Source organism: Choristoneura fumiferana, chromosome 15 (genome assembly GCF_025370935.1).
Source record: "Choristoneura fumiferana chromosome 15, NRCan_CFum_1, whole genome shotgun sequence".
Classification (NCBI taxonomy): Eukaryota; Metazoa; Arthropoda; class Insecta; order Lepidoptera; family Tortricidae; genus Choristoneura; species Choristoneura fumiferana.
This window is the reverse complement of record NC_133486.1, coordinates 4,551,913-4,566,661: the sequence shown is the minus strand read 5'-3', so window position 1 is coordinate 4,566,661 and position 14,749 is coordinate 4,551,913. Positions and strand designations below refer to the sequence as shown.

Below are 14,749 nucleotides of genomic sequence, written 5' to 3'. Positions count from 1 at the left end.
TGCGTGTTTTTGGATGCAGAGCATTCATCCATGTCCCTGAATGTAATCGGAAGAAATTGGACATGAAAGCATCCGAGCATATTTTCGTTGGATATTCAGAAGATCCAAGAAGTTATTATTTCAGAGATATTAGATATCCCAGAAGACTTGTGAAAAGCAGAGATGTTACTTTCTTTGAATGTGTTTTTCAAGATTTGAAAGTAAAGACAACTTGTAAGTCTGATAATGATTTAACTGAATCAGCAGTTGTACCTCTATTGCTTAGTTCGCAAGTAAACTCGTCAAATAGTTCAGATAGTCGAACACCTGTCACAAGCGCTGTCATCGAAAATGAACAGATTCAACCTGATATTGTAGATATTATATCAGAAGATGTTCAGTCTGATATTAATGTCGTGGAACAGTGGCATAACGCTGTTACTACAAATGTGTCAGTTCAACCTGTTATTGCATCTTCATCAGAAGAAACTGAATCTGATACTGATTATGTAGAACCAAGGTACAATTTGAGACCCAGAAAACCTAATTCTGCTGCCAATTGTGTATGCATGCAAACTTCATCCCCTCAGCTGATGGATGAACCTACAACTTATACACAGGCTTTGAACGCAGAAGATAGTGATAAATGGTATCAAGCTATGCAAGATGAATATCAGTCACTGCTTGAGAAACAAACTTGGGTTCTCGTTGATAGACCAGATAAGAAAGTCATACCTTGCAAATGGATCTACAAGCTGAAGAAAAATGCGCATGGTGACGTAATTAAATATAAAGCCAGACTTGTCGCGAAAGGATTTAATCAAGTTTATGGTATTGACTACTTGGAAACTTTCTCTCCAGTCATTCGAAACTCTTCTTTACGCATGTTGTTCGCATTGGCTGCGGAAGAGGGAATGAAAATGCACCATTTAGACGTTGATACGGCATTTTTAAACGAATTTTTAGAGGAAGAAGTGTATATGAGTCAGCCGGAAGGATTTATAAAACCTGGTCAAGAAGATAAAGTATGTTTACTGAAACGATCGCTTTATGGCCTCAAACAGGCTTCACGAGCATGGTATAAAAAGTTGACCGAAATTTTACAATGCATAGGTTTTAACCAAACTCCTTCGGAAGCATGTATTTATACCAAAAAGTTTGGTAACGAGTTAATAATACTCGCTTTCCATGTCGATGACATTGTCATTTTGTACAAAGAAAATAAAACGCTAAATACTGTCATATCTGACTTGCGGAATTATTTTAGTCTAAAAGTGATTGGCGAACTCAGTTATTACTTAGGTTTAAATATACATTACAAACCTAATGAGATTAAAATATCTCAAGAAAGTTACATTCGTGATTTGCTACAAAAGTTTCACATGATGGACTGTAAGAGCGTTCCTACGCCGTTGGAAACTAAAAAGTTTCTGCCGAGTGAGAAGAATGTAAGTGAATCTTCATTATCCTATCCGTATCAGCAATTGATAGGCTCACTCAATTTTCTGGCCGTTAATACTCGTCCAGACATTGCTTTTGCTACATCATATTTGAGTCAATTCAATACTAAATATGATAAAAGTCATTGGAAGGCGGCAAAACGTGTATTACAATATTTGAAAGGCACTATCGATTTGGGCATTACTTACAGGAAAGACGGTGGATGTCTAATTGGCTACGCGGATGCAGATTGGGCCAATTGTCCTATGGATCGTCGTTCATACACCGGATTCTATTTTTCTATGGCCGGGGGAGCCATTTCATGGGAAAGTAAGAAGCAAACCACCATTGCCCTGTCGTCCAGCGAAGCGGAATATATGAGTTTGTCCAGTGCGGGTAGAGAGGCTGAATTTCTGAGGCGATTGATGTGTGAACTTACTGGTATGTCAACTGTTATTACTATTTATAATGATTCACAGTCTGCCCAGAAGTTGGCATTGAATCCGGTTCACCACAACAGAACCAAGCATATAGACACAAGATTTCATTATATACGAGATTTATTATCGAACAATATTGTTAATGTCGTATATATCAATACTTTGGAGATGTGGGCTGATGTACTAACTAAGCCATTGGCTCGTATCAAGCATCAGAATTGTATAAAAGGAATAGGTTTATGTTTATAATCTTGTTTTGATTACGGGGGAGTATGTTGTATAACTGGCTAATCAAAATGTTTAAATTTCTTATTCTTTACTATACATTGTATTCTATCTGATGTACGTATGTCACTTCAATAAACAAAGTCAAATACAACAATAACGATAAGGTTTTCTTGAGAATTATTAGTAGTTTAAGAGTAAATAGCAGCCTAAGGTATAAAATATACCTAAACTTGGAATATTCCGTACAAAATACGAAATCCTTAGAAAAATATTTTTTTTTTCGTAATGGCTACGGAACCCTATTTCGGGCTTGTCCAACACGCTCTTGGCCGGTTTTTTTACCATTTACCAGGTTCGATTCCTGGTTCAGACTGACCTACAGCCCTCTGTCGAAAAGACTCGACAACAGCGAGCGTTAACTACCTTTTGGAATCTTGTTTTTGTTGTCCTGTCTAAATTACTTACTTATTTCAAATAAATTCTTGATTGTAAGCATCATCAGCAAAAATAAAATAAAAACAAAAACATTGACTTGATACATTTTGGCAAATACTAAATGACTTAATAAATTTTGAGTGGATCGTTAAACTGTCCTCAATTAATGCGGCGTGGGAGAAATTAATGCAAATAACAGGCGTTCAGTTAAAGTTTGAAGCCTCCCTTGGCAACTAGCAATAGATTTTACATCAGTCAAGATTATAAAGAAATAAATAGATTATAAATAAATGGAGGCAAATAATGCTTGGACTGGTTTGATTATTATATTATTATTATCTTGTGTCATCGCGTATCTACATACAAACTTACATAGATTACCTAAGGCATTGTAACTAACAAATTTTTATGGGCTCCTGGCCTGAAATAAACGCATATTATCATCATAAAGCCATGGTAGCTTACTGGTTTGACCTGTAGCCTCTCTCTCAAGCAGAGGATCGTGGATTCAAACCCAGGCTTGCATCTCTCTGAAAAGAGAAATAAAAGAAGTAAATCGCGTCCAACATTATAATTCGAAAATACGCGTTTACTCAGATAAGTACAGTCACCTGCATTAATATCTGCCACAGCGAAGTTTGCAAAAATATCTGACACGTCCTATACCGGCCCAAAACATAGAGTCGTATCAGATATTATGCACGTTTTGTTGTGTCAGATATTGGTGCTGGTGACTGTACTTACGTTCATAACTTCCGAACGTTGGCATCGAATTGGATACCTATTTTTTTATGTTCGTTATAATTATTGGGACAAGGTTTGTGCTAAACAAAATAAAAAAAACTGCTAAGAGCGTGTCGGACACGCCCAAAATAGGGTTCCGTAGCCATTACGAAAAAAAAGAGTAAAATTTTTCTAAGGATTTCGTATTTTATACGGAATCTTCCAAGTTTACATTTTAGAGGGGGGGGGGGCGCGCTCAATTTTCATGAAAATTTGCACTTTTAAGTTGAATATTTCGCAAAAAAATCACTGAATCGAAAAATCATCTTAGCAAACCCCTAATGGTTTTTAAAGACCTATCCAACGATACTCCACACCATAGGGTTAGATGAGAAAAAAAAATCACCCCCGCTTTACGTCTATGGCACCCTAAAAAAAATTTTTTTTTGAATTTTTTATTCTTCCTTTTTGTCCACATAGTTAACATATATATCCGTACAAAATTACAACTTTCTAGCATTGAAAGTCCCTGAGCAAAGCCGCGGACGGACAGACAGACATGGCGAAACTATAAGGGTTCCGTTTTTGCCATTTTGGATACGGAACCCTAAAAAAAACTGGAATGGGGGCGATGCCGTGGACAGCTAGTAAATAAATAAAAATATTAGAATTACCCGTTTCAAGACATAAAATTTGAACAAGAATCAAATTAATTTAATATCATTTTACGACCATGGCCCTTGGAACAGGTGGTAGGTAGGCACACACAGATTAACTCATATTCTGACGAGACAGTGGCTGGATTGCTCCCTAGAATTAAACCGTGGCTTCTTAATGACACCGACCTTTACTCAGCAGGTAGGTATGGTGGATGTTAATTAAACAGTTTGGAATAATATAGGTGCCGAGGTACACATTCGACGCTACCTGCGATATTGAAACCTTTATCACGTGTTTTATTTATATTTTCGTTTTTTTTTTCAACTAAATGAAGTTTTGGACGGTTCGATACCAAAGAACGCTTATTACATAGCTCTCCCCGATCAAAAAGAAAATTAGAATTTGTATGTATACAGTTGAAAAAAAAAGTAAAGCTACTCTGACACACGTCTTTTTTCACCGCGTTGGATTATTAGCCCACGACGCAAAAAGAGGGGTGCTATAAGCTTGACCGCTATGTGTGTCTGTCTTTCGTGTGTCTGTCTGTGGCACAGTAGCTCTTAAAAGTGAGGACCGATTTGAATGCGGTTATTTTTCATTTGAAATCAGGTTTTCTAGCGATGGTTCTTAGACATGTTTCATTAAAATCGGTTCAGCCGTTTTTGAGATACTGAACTTTGAAGTGACAAAGCGTTTACCTTTACTTGCCCGAATTTCATTTGCCCGAATTTCACTTGCCATACCAGCGCGTGCCATAAAATATATAGAACCGTACTGTTTTCAGGATTTTTTTAAATGTCATCATATAGATTGCAGTATCAACTCTGAAGAAATTACTATTTCAGAAATAAATTACTTTATGGCAAATGAAAATTCTAGAAAACAATACATTCGGGCGTATGAAATTCGGGCAAACGATAGAGAACCGTGACAAAGTCGGGGGTTTTCCAACTTTTTGTAGGTTAGGTTATTTTAATAGGTACACTACTTATGTCAGTATCTAACCTTAATTCATACCATAATATTATAAATGAGGAAGTCTGTGTGTTTGTATGTTTGTCCGTCTTTCACGTCGAAACAGAGCCACGGATTGACGTGATTTTTGGCAAAGAGATAGTTTATGGGCCAGAGAGTGACATAGGCTACTTTTTATCCCGGAAAAATGCACAGTTCCCGAGGGAACAACGCGCGATAACCTGTTCCACACGAACGAAGCAGCGGGAAAAAGCTAGTTATAATATAAAGCAACGTAAGTAATGTGATATTCAAGATATGTGGTAGCCATAGCCACATCTAACGGCCCCGGCTCAAAGTGACACAATCTAAGGCATTGCTATTCCAACGGTGTTCGGCGTACGTCTAGCTAACTATTGCTCAGGATTCTAGCACAATACACACGATTAATGTTCCAAATCTGGCAGGCAAAAGGCTTTGAGAATCCTGGAAAAAATGACTCCAAATACATTGTCTATGGTGGGAAAAATGGTCTGAGACACGAGCGTCGCCAAAAAACCTAAACATATCTATGTCTCTTCTCGTACCTTCTTTAATACTGGCCGAAAGTAAAGAAAAAAAAAGAAAAGTCGCTTGTTTTTGCTGAAAGTTTTCTAGATTTTATTTAAATATATGTTGTCTAACATTTAATAATAGATAAGTGAGGTATTTATACAATGTTTAAATTGACAGGGTTCTGATACCTACCTACCGCCAAAATGTTGTTACGTGTTAGGTGTAAGGTTTATCTATGTGTCGGCGGCCGATCGTAAAATCCGCCAGATCACGAAATTCCTAGGCATATCGTGAAATGGCGCCATTTCATGAAGTGGATAACTTAAGGGACATCCGCCATATTGTTCAAAACTTCCCGTTTAGCGATTTGCCTTTTGTCGTTTAGGAAGATCATGAAATTCCTAGGCATATGATGAAACGCCGCCATATCGGTTCTGGCACTACGCTGACCGCTGCCGCGGCACGCTCGCTTCGCTCGCTCGGCTCGTGCGTTGCGGTCATAATTCATACTAACCACTCCTCGCTTCGCTTGTCGTACCTATTTTTTTTTGGCATATTACGATGTGCCCGATATTGAGCTAGGAATATCGACGAATGCGTTGCTCTAATCGATCTGCCGTGTTGTTTCACAGACACATCGTGATATGCCTGGACAACTTTTAGGCATATCATGGAATGGCGCCATTTCACGGTATGCCTAGGAATTTCGTGACCTGCCGGATTTTACGATCGGCCGCCGACATATGTATATCAAATATTTGTTCCGTTTTGTTCTTCTTACGCTATTCCTGTATAACTACCTGTCTGATTTGCTACACTGTTGTATTTAGTTTTCCATTTTTTCGTGCGCTATCCTTACCCTTATTTTTGACCAAATTAAAGTACAGGACCTACAGTGAAAAGCAGCGGAGGAGCGGAGCGGAGTCTCATAACCAACATCAAAGATGAGGTGGTTGTTTTTAAGATTCCACCACGGAATTCTTAAATCGAAGTTCGTATCGTACGGTCTCTCTTACTCTCGTATTAAATCATATTAGCGTCAGCGGGACAGCAAGATTCTTCAAATGGCGCACGCATACACTCTACTCATAACTTTAGCATTTATAATATTAATAGGATTAGTAGAATCTGTCGCACAGAGGTAACTGCCTTGCTCTTTTAGTTGCAGAGTAGCGAGATAACTATGGTACCTATTTTATTTTTAGTAGGTAGTTCGTTGACTATGGACCTCCATGGGCCAGGCCCATGGGTATGCGATGTACTATCCAGTTTGTAGACCAAATAAAAAAAATAAAAAAATGTCAATGACACTAGTCAGTACAATGGTTCCGCTCGGTTTGTTCGACTACTGTATCCAATAATGCTTTATTTACACCTCATATCACCTCCATATTACCATCTTCCTAAATCAATGGTAAAAGCTGGGAAACATTTAGGCTGTAATCGTTTTCATCTTTTTTACCCGACATTTGTAGTATCACTTTGTTTTTGTGTGAAACCACTTTGGCTGGCTACATTGATGGATGACTCTTTTAGTTCAGTAAAATTTTAGTAATTTTTCATTTACAAACGTTTCACAATTTTTTACATTTAGGGGCTGTTTTACCACCCACTGATTAATTTTATTTGACGGATAAATGTGATGCCGTCTCCGTCAATTTGAACAAAACAGATAGAGACGGCATCACATTTATCCATCTAATAAATTTAATCAATGGATGGTGAAATAGGGGGTTAATATTTTATTTATACCATAGCCGTCGTGGCCTAGTGGCCTATGCCCTGTCAAGCAAAGTATCGTGGGTTCGCTTCTCTGAGTTTTTCGAAATTCATATGCGAAATTATATCATTCGAAATTAACCATAGGCTTTACGGTAGGTAAAGGAAATATCATGAGGAAACCTGACTAACGTGCGAAGCAATTTAGTGGTGTGTGTGTGTGTGTGTGTGAAGTTCACTGTCCGCACTGGGCCCGCGTGAAAACTACGGCCCAAGCCCTCTCATGCTGAGAGGAGGCCTGTGCTCAGCAGTGGGACGTATATAAGTTGGGATGATGATAATGATTTCATACTAGATTACGTAGATGAATATTTGGCGCGCATTCCATTTAAAGGAGGGAAATTAGGAGTTAAATTTCATCCGATGCTGCATTTTTATTTTTGTGAATACATCATATATATACTTTATACCTAAGGCTGCTATTATACTCTTAAACTACTAATAATTCTCAAGAAAACTTAACCGTTATAGTTTTTCTTGTAAGTTTGTTATACTTACTACCATCCTGAATTTTTTCAAATTTTTTCACCTACCGGTTTAGATTTTAGAGGGGGGCACTTTAAAGTTGAATAATTTGCAAAAAAAACACTGAATCTAAAAATCGTTTTAGCAATCCCCTAATTCCGTTCCGTTCCCGTTCCGTTTTTGCCATTTTGGCTACGGAACCCTAATAGTAACAGCAGAATGTAACCAAAGGTACCTGTAGTGTATGTAGGTTAGTGTATAATGGCCTAATACATACAGTGAGGTCCTATACCTGTCTCAGGCACATATGACCCGCAGAGACTGGAAGTCAGTCATCTGTGGTAGAGCAGGGAGTCAGAGAGAAGACACGTGCGTGTGTGTGGGCGAGCCAGGGTGAAGGAATAAATAAACAAATAAGGATAAGGTACCCTGAGAGGACAGCCAGTAGACACAATATGAAGGGTTCACGCAAAGAACATGTCTAGTCACCTTTTTTAAAATTGAGAATTTAATCTCAAAATGTAGATCTCACAAAGTACTATGACTTACCACTGAATTAAATTAAATTAAATAATCTGAAAACAATAAAAAAACTATTTTATCTTTTAAATAAATGGTAACCATAGTAATTGTTCGTGATGACTAACTTTCAAACCGCTATAATTCAAAAAGTTGCTTAGGTGACTAGACACGTTCTTTCCGTGGATCATTCATATAAGTGAGATGATGATGATGATAATATATAACAATAATTCATTTGTTCGTAATTCATTCCTTGGCTCTGGTGGGAGGCTAAGTTGACAGATTTGAACAAGTCGTGGGCGGCCCATTAATTCCATCCTTTTTTTTGGATGATCGCCAAAACTGACAAAATTACATACCTACTTAGTTAATACAAGAGAATGCACTGCAATAAAAGTGTTTGGAAATTAAAGTGACCTAAAGATCAAAAATACTGCACAATAATGCAATGGTTAAATCTATTATGAATGTCTAAAATTAGAATAATTTTTGCTGGCAATTTTTTTTTTCTGCAACGTTTTTAGGTTCAAAAAATGACTGGAAAAGCGTGGCTTTATTAAAAAAATACAGCCATTAAATAAAAATACGTTTTGTCTTTGTCAAGCAGAATTAAATGTTAAATGAAAAAGCGGCAGATAAGATGCAAAGAAGAATTTGTAGCTACTTTAAGCACCTATCTGCGATTATCTAATTTTTCGCCAAAAATGTTTTTACCAAAATCTGATTCATTTTACCAACTGTTTCATAACGCCGAACGATTTTTTTTTAAAACTAAATATTGCTGGATTGTTGTAAAACTAACCTAACTGCAGGATAGTCGTGAAATATGTCATGAATAGCTTTGGTACAGTTTCAGAAAAAAAACGTTCGTCCATATAAAACTGCGGGGCTACTACGAAATTCGAAAATCAAAGTTCGTGTCGTTCCGTCCCTCTGACACTAATACTATTTAATACGAGAGAGAGAGGGACGCTACGATACGAACTTCGATTTTCGAATTTCGGAGTAGGCCCTCAGTCAGAGGCGTCTTTACCTATAGTGCACGGTGTGCGTTGCACACGGGCGCAGCGGTGTTAGGGGACTTTTTACCTATTCCATTTTGACCACGCGCTTCCTAGATGGCGCTAAAGTATTAATTGCACACGGGCGCTACATGGGCTAAAGACGCCGCTGCCCTCAGTTTGGGAAATTACTTAATCATTCGGGAAAAACACTTTCAGTGTATAGCCAGGATCTATCAATAGGTTACGTATCATAAAAGTAACATAAGTGAGTGATTGCTTGACTGACTGACAGACAACACATACAGTCCAAATCATTGCAGCTGAGAAAGGCTGACATTACTATGCTCCAAAAGTAGGTCAATGTAGCCTTACGAGGCGGGAGTAATGTGAGTAGGTACTTTAGTCCCTAGGGAGTAAAAGTAATTAATTTTTTAATTTACTTCGGGTGACTTAGATAAACTCAAACAGCCAGTACTTGCTTAGTTTTTGGCATAAAATAAGATTGTGTGTGGACTATTTTCATGACGAAAATTTTACGTTATTTTTCTACGTGGTCTTAGTTCTATGCTTTTTCCGCATAGAAGGTGGCGCCATTCTATTTATTCCAGATTGTGTATGGACCATTTCGCCGATGCGATTTTGTTATATCTATTCTGTGTCTGGTAAAAAATACTTACCGCAAAAACTTTGAAATTGTTGTAGAGCGTAAATCATAAACGATTAAAATAAATTGATTATTCTCACAATGTCGTCAAGTGAGAGTGAAAATTATGATGTCGAGCAAAGAGCAAAAGACATAATTGTTAATCTTTTGCCGCTGAAATCTAGAAAGATTTGTTTAAAAACCTATAAAAGTTTTATGGACTGGAGGAACAAGAAACGCATTAATTCTTCCACAGAAAGCGTTTTTCCGCAATCGAAGTGAAAAATAGAGTTTTCACCTAGATCTAAAAGTCAATATAAACCCTCGGATAAATAGACACCCTCGCTAAAGCTCGGGTGGCTAACCACCTCGGGTATACATTGGCTGATTTTAGTCCCTCGATAAAAATATACTATTTCACATCTCATGCTCTTAAAATGTTACTTTAGTCTCTGCGTACTAAAGCTCCTTTTTATTCTTTAGGGATTAAAGTATTTTTTTTAATTTACGTTGGAACCCCTGAACAGCCAACACGATGTTTGTGAATAACCTCAAAATTACAACTGTTTAAAAAAAATAAAAAAACACGATTTAATTTCGTGAAACACAATTAATGATTACGAATATGAATCTGTTCAATTATAATAAGGAATTAATTCATTTCAATGCATAGTCCAATTACTTTTAAAATAGTTTTCAGTTTTGAAACTGTTGGCTAAGCATGCAAGCCTTTAAGGCGTCACTTCATAAACAATAAAAGAAAAGGAAAAACCAATCAAACATTTTTTTTTGCTGTTAGAATTTTGAACAGGTGGTCTGTCCATTAGTCTAGAGTACACGTTTTTACCTAGGTACCTAGGTACCTACTTATATTATAAGTACCTACTAGTAAATGCGAAAGTTATGTGTGTGTGTGTGTGTGTGTCCGTTTGGATGAAACTTGGTAGGTAGATAGCTGCACATCTGAAATAACACATTGGCTACTTTTTATCCCGATATTCCCACGGGATAGGGATAAAATCTCGAAATAACAATCACAGAAAGTAAAAATAACAATAACAGACATGAAATTTGGCATGATTGTTTTATACACTCGGTCAATGAAAACCACGAGGTAGTTTCTGGGAATTCCCACGGGAATTTAATAAAATCCCAGAATTTCCAATGAACGCTTTATCTAATGACTAACGCGTGCGCAGCCACGGGCAAACACTAGTAAAGATGTATTTGAATAAATAAAAAATGCTTGCATTAATTCTCTATAATGCTTTTGTAAGTCCATTGAAGTCCTTTCCAGCATGAATCACAAGGTCAAGCTTTTGGACATAAACACGTACAGGCGCCGTCGTAAGTGCTACAAACTAATGAGGGCTATCGCGTATGAACTCGCCGCTAGAGGCGCTAGTGTAGCGTGAGGTCTCCGAAATGTCAAATCTCGTAGTTTTTGGGCGAGCTACGCGGGTTTATTAATAATTAGAATAATTTTGAGAATATTTTGCATTACCTGAAATTAATAATGGCAATTGTGCGTTACGGGGCAATGAATGTCTGTGTTTGCCTTACGTCTTCTTGCAGGGTGTTCACGTGTACCTGTTACACATAGATATATGTTTGTGGAGTACAAAATATTGACAGTTGTTTCTTTATATCTTTACCGTATTTGCTTATATGTATTTAAACACAAAGACCAATTCATGGTAGCTAAACAAAATGTGCATCAGTTTAGAAATAAAAATAAATTTTCGGTGACTAAATGTAATTTTAAATATTTTGATAAAGGCCTAACTAATACTGCAATAAAAGTGTACAATAAATTGGATAATAGCTTAAGGGGGTGCAGTTATCTGAGAACATTTGAACGAAAACTAAAAGACTATTTTATGACTAGACCCTATTACTCTATTAAAGAATACTATGCTAATGCGTTAGACTAAACTATCTACAGCATATCAAATTTTATTTGTTTATCAATTATTCCGTTTGACATTTCCGTATTTAATTCACATTCAAATGCTCATTGTATTTATTCATTTATTCTAGATTACTTTTCAACACAAAAATGCATCTCTAATTCAATTTTATTAATTCCTTCTTCCTTTTATTTAATTTGACTTTATTGTTATTTTAATGTAATTGAATTGAATTTATTAATGTTTTTCTATCTTTGACGTTGTATTTGAAAGTTATTTTATAATTTCATTCGTAATATAAAATAATGTTCTGTGCCTCATCTAAAACTGTATTTGCATGCATTTAAGTATGTTTTTATCGCAAATAAATGATTGATTGATTGAATCTGTGGTATATCCGTGTGAAGGGGCTGTTTATTTATAATGAACTAAAACTTCTCATCCACGGCGCTCTAAACTCTAAATCAACACAACAGCCATAATTAAACTCAACTACACTTCATTAAAGCTTAACGACTGAAAACCACTATGTTTTAAACCACTTAAGTTTCTAACAATCGGTTCCACTCTGAGTTATGTGGGTAACTGTACACCATCCCACATCTCAGAATCTTGGTCCATTGCCAAGTGACGTCATGTCAGGTACCAGGCACGCATAAAACGCTAAGCGCCACAAGTTGAGGACCAAAAGCGTAGAACCTCCGCTACGGCGTAGACGCGCTACGCCCCGCGCAGTGAAACTTTGTTACGTAGTTTTGCCGAAACGGGTATGTGTTTTATTTATTTATTTTTGGTGAACCAACTGCAGGGCAATTTCAGGAGCTTTCAAATATTTGAATGTAGAATAAGTTTTTATAAAACGATATTGGTTTAAATTTAGAATTTTAGGGTGAATTGAAACAATAGTGCTGGATGCAAACTTTGTTTGATTATTTTATAAATAATTCACGTTTGTATCATGATTTAAAAGAGTTCTTGTCATAGATATGTTTTTCTAAGTATTATTAAATTATTATTTTTTTGTTTCCAAAATTACTTCGTGAATTTAAATATAATTTAAAGTTAAATATACTACATCCACAAGTAGGTACGGTAAAATTATAACATAATTATTTCCATTCATATAATAACCCCGAACTCATGTAATATTTTTGTATTAACTTTTTATTAAGATATTTTCTACAAACCACTTCATATAAAGTATACAAAAATAGGAAACAAAAGATTGCGGGAATATTTCATAAAAAAATTCGTGTTTATTTGTTTAATTTAATAATGCCCAAGTTTTTGTCACAATTTGACGCTAAATCGTAAAACATAAAAGTTTGTTTAACAGTTTTTTAAAGCCCGGAAAGTTAAACTTAACGTTTAACTAAGTATAAACTTCTCAAAACTTAAAGGTATTTCGTACTTTTTAAATTGAAAGGTTTCAAATAATTTTCAAAGTATTGTAAACAATGTGCTTCGCAGTGAAAAAAGGTTAAAAACCGCTCCCAGTGGTTCTTCAACCTTTTTTTGCCACACACCACTTTATTATTAGCAAAGATCTAAACTTTAGATAGATTCTGAAGCGTAAAGTAAGGTATTTTATGGTTAACCTGCCTAACGCCTCCATCATCAGACCTTGAATACTATTCCTGGTCAAAATATAGCACTAAAACGGTACAACATAATAAAGGGCATGTACGTTGTTCTGTCTTGGAGTTCCAGTGTCTAGCTTCCGACTCCCATCATCAAATCAGTTCAATCATACCATAAATACTATTGTGTTGTGATTAGAACTATATGCATAATATCCAAGTTCCAAGTTGCCAAATTTCGTTAAAAGCGGGTAAAAATGAAGTTGAAAGATTCCGTTTAATTCATAGATAGGTACATAATATAGTTATATACATAAGCGTGTTAATAAACTGTAATCAAATCGTGTAACCTTAATAATCACAAATTTCAAAACGTACATTTTTTACTGCCGCGGATGCCGCGCGCGTTGAAAATCTTTCGCAGACCTCATTTTTAACCCCCGACGTAAAAAGAGGGGTGTTATAAGTTTGACCGCTATGTGTGTCTGTCTGTGGCACCGTAGCTCTTAAACGGGTGGACCGATTTGAATGCGGTTTTTTTTATAGATATTATGAACAACTCATAGCCCACAGTCCACTGTTCAGGAACCACTGGTTTAGCGGACAGAGTGGACTATTGCTGCAAGCAATATTTTTTTCTACAAATCAGTTCAAGTTAAACTAAGACCCTCTACAAGCTAAACTGTTCGCTATATATCTAAGCTCCTTGGTCGTGATCAACTCGAATTTTTTTTTATAGTCGGCCTTGGCAAGTGGCCAGTCGAAATGGTACCGTTGGAGGTTGGATATAAGTAAATTCAATTTATTATTATTCTCATTTTATTGTAGTATTTTACTTTCCTCACCGTCGAAATGAAGAGTAGAGTCTAACTCGGGTGAAATTACCCATTTCCCCTCGAACTATTGGTGCTCTCACTTCGTTCAAGCGCCACAAATATCTCGGGTGAAATGGGTCACTTTCCACCCTTGGTTATCAATCTACTATACTATACCTAGCCGATGAGATTTCGAGATATCGGAATAGGAAGTAGCCTGTGTATTATTCCAGATGTCCACCTATCTACATAAAAAATTGCATTATAATCTGGATCTCACAGACACACACACACACAAACTTTCACATTTATAATATAAGTGGGACTAATTTTAAAAACAACTTCTGTAGTCGTATCGCATCGCATCTCTGTTACAAATTAGATTAAGCGTAAAATCTTCACCAAATATATTCTAAAACTCTTGCGGATTAATATTCATTATTGCGCGATTTGAAATTCATACGTTTAACTTTTAAGAAGAGTGAAATTGAAGTGACTTGATAAAAATTCTTCCTTGTTGTCCTACATTGTGATGATGATTAAACGGGTAAAATTATTACAAGATTTGTTAAGTTAACTTGTAATGTTGGTAATTACATATATGTATGTGAGTATTA

General features: G+C 36.2%; 1 protein-coding gene across 2 annotated transcripts in view; it reads left to right on the top strand.

Annotated features, from left to right (window-relative positions):
* Positions 1-12,422: 12,422 nt before the first annotated feature.
* The window catches only part of LOC141435729 (FMRFamide-related peptides-like), a 41,359-nt gene continuing 39,032 nt past the window's right edge, over positions 12,423-14,749 (top strand). For both annotated transcript variants that reach the window (XM_074098494.1, XM_074098493.1), the window contains exon 1: positions 12,423-12,504. The gene's annotated coding sequence lies outside the window, so the exon portion shown is untranslated. The remainder of the gene's footprint in view (positions 12,505-14,749) is intronic.